Raw genomic sequence first — 8,352 nt, forward strand, 5'->3', positions numbered from 1 at the left:
GTGATGTCTGAAGGAAGTGTTTTCGTGCATATTTGTATGTGCTATCGTAATATAATGGAGCTAGCATTGTGAGCATTAGTTAACATGCTAAAATTTTTATGACTGTCTGAGCTAGTACTATTAACTTAAAATGGCATTATTTGTGTATTGTTTCAGTTTCACAAATTCCTCAGTAAATTCACTGTAACGTCACCGTGGACATATTGAGTCTGTTTAGCTGATTGGAGAGCTAGCTTTCGCAGCTAGTGGGTCCATGACGATGACTTCTGTTTTGTTCGATCGGCTGTTTTACTGCCCTGTTACAGGCACCGTTTGGAAACAATTAAGGTATGTAAATCAACATCTACGGAATCTTATATTCTATATAACTAATTTCACAACGTATATATCTGCGGCTTATGGTCCGGTGTAGATAATATATGGAAAAATATAGAAAATATATAAAAATAAAATATATAAAATTTAGTGGGTGCGGCTTATAGTCCAATGCTGTCCATAGTCGGGAAAATACGGTATTTATTTATGATTTCGAATGCATAAAAAAAGCCAAACATAACATTTTTCATAACATGGTCACTACTGCCTAGTTTCTCTTGTTATATTCTTATTTTACTGTTATATTTGTATTCTCATTGTTGCTTTTTATTTTTATTCTTATTGTAATATGTTTCTATTTTGTTTCCATTTATACCCCCATTATTTTCTATCTATCTATCTATCTATCTATCTATCTATCTATCTATCTATCTATCTATCTATCCATCCATCCATCCATCCATCCCTCCATCCATCCATCCATCCATCCATCCATCCATCCATCCATCCATCCATCCATCTATCTATAAGTGTTATTGTCTTACATAAGGATTGTGAATGGTAAACAGCACTTATATTTCCAATTTTTGCGTATTTCCGGTATGACTGATCTGCTGATATGGTCCGATATGCTTATATGGGTGGTCATTCGACCCCGAATCTATGGAAACTGCAGAACATTTTTGAGGCGCAATAGTCAAAATGGCCTTCTGATTTTGTGGCATTTTGTGATGTTTAGATTGATTGATTGATTGATTGATTGAGACTTTTATGAGTAGGTAGCACAGTGAAGTACATATTCCGTACAATTGACCACTAAATGGTAACACCCGAATAAGTTTTTCAACTTGTTTAAGTCGGGGTCCACTTAATGGATTAACTTAACTAGATGGTATGTTCACATACTTTACTAATTGTAAATACAATTGGATATGGTTTAATGGATACAATGAAACACAATCAAGCATATAAAGTCAACTTGTTTTTGTCTGGTACTTTAAGGGTGATTCACTTACAACTTCAGTGTGAGCAAACAAGTGGACTAATATATCCAAGCTCACCTGAATGCGTCACCACAAACCATGTGACGTTGCTCTCTTCTCTCATTGGTCCGTGGAGTACACAATAATGTCAACAGGAAAAATGTTCAATGTATGGGCTTGGTGAGTGAAAACAGTGCTACTAAATTTATTTTTTTAATTTATTTCTAACTTTAATCATGTTCTTGCTAATCTAATAGGCTACTAACAAGTCGGCGAGTGTACTTCAAGCAGCAGCACAGGAACATATAGAAGTGCTGCTAGCATGCTAACCACATAGCTTCCAAGCTAAACTGAAGAAGTGTTCGGTAAGTCACCAATTTTGCTTACTCTTTGATGTTACACCAGGGCTGGGCGATATGGTCTTTTATTAATATCTCGATATTTTTAGGCCACGTCACGATACACGATATATATCTCGATATTTTGCCTTAGCCTTGAATTAGCACTTGATGCATACAATCACACCAGTATGATGATTCTATGTGTCTACATTAAAACATTCTTGTTCATACTGCATTAATATATGCTCATTTTAAACTTTCATGCAGAGAGGGAAGTCACAACTAAGTCAATTTACCAAAACGGTATTTATTAAACAGTTATTAAGCAGTGGTACAAACATTCATGTCATTTCAAAAACAGAAAGTGCAAGATTGTCAGAGACATTTTAAAACAAGCTATTAGTGCACTTTTGTGCATGATGTCATTAAGATGACATTTCAACACAACACTAAATTAAAGTGCACTTTTTGTACAGAACGCCGCTACAATAGTTAAAAACAAATAAAGTGCACTTTTGTGCATGATGTCACAGAAGATATTTCAATAACTGTCAAATAAAAATGAGCTGCATAATAGGAAATCAAATAGTGTATGTCCTTCGCTATGTGGTAGGTTCCTGCGGACGTTATCTCCTGTTTTTGACTATTTTTTTCATACGGTGTTGATGTGGAAATGGTTGCTTCGCCATTTTGTGGGTGTAGCACCGAACGGCGATGTGGACATGCAGAGTTTCAAGCACTCTTCATTCTCTAGCGGGTGACTTTTCAAATAATGCTACAAATTAGTAGAGCTGCTACTTTTTGTAGCAACGCTTTTGCCGCATACCTGACATATTACAGTTGTTTGTTCAACATCTTCCCGTTTGAAGCCAAACCACCGCCGGACGATGGACCCCATGCTGTTTTTCTTTGGAATTAATTGTTCCTTCATTTGTTACCCGATTTGCATCTCTCTCTCTCTCGTATTACCACTCATACCACTCTGCTAGCATCACAACTAACGTTACCATGCCGCTACCTCTCTGCTCCGCGAGAGCGTATGACGTTGCACGCGTGAGAGTATGTGACGTATGTAAGAAGGTGCACTTGTTTTATCACTCTGTGAGAAGGAGAGACAAGAAAGAGTGAGAAACGCCTGAAGTGTAATGCCCGCAGCTAAAAGCAACTGCGTGAGAACGTATACTCGAATATCACGATAAAGTCATTTTCTATATCGCACAGAGACAAACCCGTGATATATCGAGTATATTCGATGTATCGCCCAGCTCTATGTTGCACCACTTTTATGATGTTATAATCTCCAAACTTGCACTACCAAATATAAATGTAATATAAGATATATGTTTATAAGTCAATGAAATGACATGCTAACAGAATGCAGCCTATTTTAGTACATCTTAGTAAACATAAGCACAATAATGCCACGTGTGTCTGCTGGAAAAAAAAAAAAAAAAAGTATTTTTCACGTCGTTTGAAGACATGTATGCTTTATTTTATTTGTTGCTGTGCACAAAACACAATAAGTGACACACTGGAGCTGTGTGGTGACTCATTTGGCGCCCAGAGAACCGATTTTATATAATGTGCTTAATTGAAATGTTCATGAACATTGGGACAGAATTTCTGTCCCAAGGAAATAAATTCTATTTCAGTAAAAGCAAGGAACTCAAACAAGTAAGCAGGGCAGTAAATACATAATTAGCAAGCTAATATTTCACATCACATAGGTTGAAATCATCAGGGAAATATTAATTTGAAAGAAGTACGGTAGTGTTGTGGTGGATACTGAAGTGAAATTAGTTTGGAATGTTAGTTTAAATATTATGACAAAACAAAGAAAGTGGTGATCTATACGGCGTACTGCGATTCAGTTCATTTTCTCTCTCCTTGAATAATGAGTGTGTTATGGCAGTGGTGTGCCGTCAGGGCCAGCAAGGCCTTCTCTGCTGGCCTAACATAACCAAAAATCATGATCATAATTAAAGATAAAAGTATTTTTTTTTATTTACTTTCCCTAAATATCTAAAAGTATTCATATTCTCTCCATGTCATATTATACGCCTTCCAGCGCTGTTGTTTTTAGGTTATAGAGTTTGTATCCAATCAGAATTCAGCTAGCTTATGTGGCCATGCTGTACAAAATCTGCCTGAGGCCTTCAGAATCAACAATGCGGGCGTCCGTGCACTGTAAGTGAACGGACACAAACATTTGACAGACAGTTGCGATAGCCAATCAGATCACAAGTTGTTGTCAGTAAGGCCTTCTAGCTGGCCTAAGGCAGATATATAATGTGATGTTTTGAGCTAGGTAACATAAGAACTCCATTACCCAGCATGCCACAGTAGAGAAGAGTATGCACAGCTGGATATTTTTGATGAGCACGCTGTGGAGTAAACTTTAAGAACTCCGCCAATACGCCTCGTCTGCATCTTTTATGATTAGACAAGACAACACATACTGTATATTTGCAAGGCCATTTTCAAGAAGGATATTTAAAAATAAACTACATCTTCGGAGAAGCTCAAATGGGTTCTACAAATTGTGAGTTCAGATATTAAATTATTTTTTTTATTTTTTCACGTTTAATATGTTTTTTGCAGTTTTAATTTTGACAAAACCACATAAGATATGTTTTAATTGCCGATGCGTGTTTATTGATTTTTAAATAACCGTTTGGTACAATGTTGATGTGGGGATTCAATGCCCAGTAGTGTGTACATGTGTTTCTGTATAGTATTTCTCCAGCAATGGTCATGTGGTGACATAAATGATGGTATTTTGAAGTCGGACATCACTGAAGGCCTAGGTGGGAAATGCACGGCCCGCTGATGATATATGGTATAAAACATTTGCACGACTGCCTCAATATGCTGGCTGTTAAACAAAAATACAGCAAAAATGTGACGAACAACACAACAAAACACAAACAAAAAGGATGAGGGACACCCACATGTTAAAATGTGCAGGACTTTGTCTTATAAACCTTGCTTTCCCATACCTCTTCAATACACAGGCCGGTGCTCCTTTTGTAAACGAACCACCACTCTGCTTTGAAGTAAAGTGAATTATATTTCTATCGCGCTTTTCTCTAGTGATTTAAAGCATTTTACATGAAGCTACATTTAAACCAGTGTGGGTGGCACTGGGAGCAGGTGGTTAACGTGTCTTGCCCAAGGACACCACAGCTGTGACTAATGGCGGAAGCGGGGATCGAACCTGGAAGCCTCCAGCTCTACCAACGAGCCACGCCGCTCCACAATAATATCTTAGTTTTGTCTTCCTGAGCTGCTGTGATGCAGTCAGTTGCATCACTGTAATGACTTATACATCACTTAAAAAAGCTCAAAACCTCTTGTTTAAAAAACTGGTCAGTGATTTGTTGGTTTGACTTCGTTGTTAAAGAGTTTTAAAACAATTATTTGGAAAAGTTGCCGAATTCATATACAATAGTCTAATCACTGGTAATACAGACTACTTATTAAGATGATAACAATAACAAAAAATAGGAATGATCCATCCATCCATTTTGTACCGCTTGTCCCATCTGGGGTCACTTTCATTAAAATGTTACCAAATACTTCTTGGGCCCATTTATTGGTTTTGATTAAAAAAAACATTTACCGTATTTTTCGGACTACAGGTCGCAGTTTTTTTCATAGTTTGGCCGGGGGTGCGACTTATACTCAGGAGCGACTTTCTGTGAAATTATTAACACATTATCGTAAAATATCAAATAATATTATTTAGCTCATTCACGTAAGAGACTAGACGTATAAGATTTCATCAGATTTAGTGATTAGGAGTGACAGATTGTTTGGTAAACGTATAGCATGTTCTATATGTCATAGTTATTTGAATGACTCTTACCATAATATGTTAAGTTAACATACCAGGCACATTCTCAGTTGGTTATTTATGCGTCATATAACCTACACTTATTCAGCCTGTTGTTCACTATTCTTTATTTATTTTAAATTGCCTTTCAAATGTCTATTCTTGGTGTTGGGTTTTATCAAATACATTTCCCCCAAAAATGAGACTTATACTCCAGTGCGACTTATATATGTTTTTTTCCTTCTTTATTATGCATTTTCGGCCGGTGCGACTTATACTCCGGAGCGACTTATAGTCCGAAAAATACGGTACAATATAGTCTTTCTTACTTTCTACTGTATTTGTATGTGAAGTACATGCTCTATCCTCCATGAAAACATACTCAGTTTGATCACCTCTGTTTTGTCTGAAAGTCCAGTTTAAAGAAGTATTTTATCTTAGATATATAATCCTCCTTATTGGCAGCCACGTTTATTAATTCATCCATTCATTTATTCAGCTGAGCATTACAGCAACGTTCTTGCATCTGACAAAATACAAAAACTAAACACAAACACTGGCTTCTTTGCTGATAAAACACGGTAGCAACGTTCATCTGCGAGCTCACGATGGCCCCCACATCTCACAGTGTGGCGAGTCCGAGCACAACCAGAGGCACTCTAATAAGCTCAGTGGCCTTGTGGTTAGAGTGTCCGCCCTGAGACTGGGAGGTTGTGAATTCAAACCCTGGCCGAGTCACACCAAAGACTACAAAAAATGGTACCCTTTGCCTCCTTGCATGGCACTCAGCATCAAGGGTTGGAATTGGGGGTTAAATCACCAAATGATTCCCGAGCGTGCTGCACGCTGCTGCTCACTGCTCCCCTCACCTCCCAGGGGTTGGAACATGGGGATGGGTCAAATGCAGAGGACCATTTCTCCACACCCAGTGTTTGTGTGACAATCATCGGAACTTTAACTTTAACTTAATAAAGTGCCGACTGCTGTGTTCATAGTCCGATGACCAAAAATAACAATGTCACACTTATGTTAAAAACATTATTTTGGCGACGAGCAGACCAGGGGCAGCATGAGACCCAGAAGCCTCATGTTAGATTTTTGTGCGAATGCAGTCATTTTTAATGTAATGTTAAAAACTAACATAGTTTAATGGACAAATATTGAAATGTATTTTAGTATTGGTTTTTCTTCTTTTAATTATGACAAGTTAGGCTCTGCCACACCTACCTACCCCAAGCACACATCCCTGACTAATGGGCTGTGGTTTTCCTTACCCTAAATTCAGCTGGGATAGGCTCTAACTCACCTGTCAGCCTGATCAGGAAAGCGGTAAAGAATGAATGAATACATCTCTGGAGCAATCTTCTTCTGGAGATTAGACTGTCTCCCACTGTAACGACTTTTAAAGTGCGTAATATTTCTATTCTTCAGTTTTTAGCCCAGCATGAGAGTTGGCTTTTATTTGTTTCCTAGATGTATTCTTTTATTTTTACTGAGTTGCGTCAGCCTGTTGGCAGCACAGTCAGGAGATCATGCGCTTGACTCTCCATTGAAATATTCCTATGTACAGTTTGCATGTTCTCTCTGTGCATGCATGTGTTTACTCTGGGAACTTCCTCCCACATTTCAAAAATATTAATATATTTTTCAAAAAGGGACAAGCGGTAGAAAATGGATGGGATAGATTCATTGTAATTTGACCCTAAGTGTGAATTTGCTTATTAGTGTTCTACGATTGTCTGGCGAGCCGTCCAGGGTGCACGGATTGGTGTGCCAGCAACTTGGGGGTTCCTGGTTCGATCCCCAGCTTCTACCAACCTAGTCACGTCCGTTGTGTCCTTGAGCAAGACACTTCACCCTTGCTCCTGATGAGTCATGGTTAGCGCCTTGCATGGCAGCTCCCGCCATCAGTGTGTGAATGTGTGTGAATGGGTGAATGTGGAAATAGTGTCAAAGTGCTTTGAGTACCTTGAAGGTAGAAAAGCGCTATACAAGTATAACCCATTTACCATTTACCATTCACCCTGACTCTCCTCAGCAGTTCACCAAGTCAGTTGGGATAGGCTTCAATTCACCAGTGACCCTGTTGAGGACAAGCGGTATAGAAAAAAGGTTGACTGGATTAGTTTTGTTCTTACTTGTTTTAGTTTTATTAGTAATTTAACTACCGTGCTATATAATGTGCTGAATAAATAAAGTGGATTAAATTGGATTAGATTGGAATGAAACAATGAATGCAAACACTTGTCTGTTTTGTTGACACCTTTATAGCTTTTTGTTATAAAATGATGAGACTGAACTAAAAAAAAAGAAGCAAAGTATTGGACTTAAACTGAAAAGAATGATTTTATCACAGTGTCATTTTCTGTGGGTTCGTGACAGAGTCACTTCACACCACATAAGCTCTACTTGTCAGGAGACTGGAAGAGATGATTGTAGCCTCCATTCTGGCTCAGTGATGTAACCAGGCAATGCAGACCCTCTCTATTACAACATCAAAAGAAACCATGTTCTGGCACTCTTTTCATATAATTCTAGCAAAATTATTCCTGCTTTGGGAAATAGGTAACTACAAAACTAATTTCCTGGGTCAGCAGTGCAACGTGGAGTCATTAATCTTTTGTTGTGCCCTTTTGACACCCACAGTGAAAGTGTTCTTTTGACCTCAAAACATGCTGCATCGCAACTTAAAGTGTTAGTAGCTGATGCAGGGACGTGACACCAAATTCTGGGCCCCCATTCCTCGCTAAACTTAATGTCGCCGCCCCACACACACACTTGGTGTGTGTGTGGGCCGGCGAAAACCAAGCAATTGCATTGATGTGGTTTAGACCCGCTTTTTAAAACACATGTAAAAAACTTAAAAATGTTTCCCCAT

This window comes from Nerophis lumbriciformis, linkage group LG12 (assembly GCF_033978685.3).
Source record: "Nerophis lumbriciformis linkage group LG12, RoL_Nlum_v2.1, whole genome shotgun sequence".
NCBI lineage: Eukaryota > Metazoa > Chordata > Actinopteri > Syngnathiformes > Syngnathidae > Nerophis > Nerophis lumbriciformis.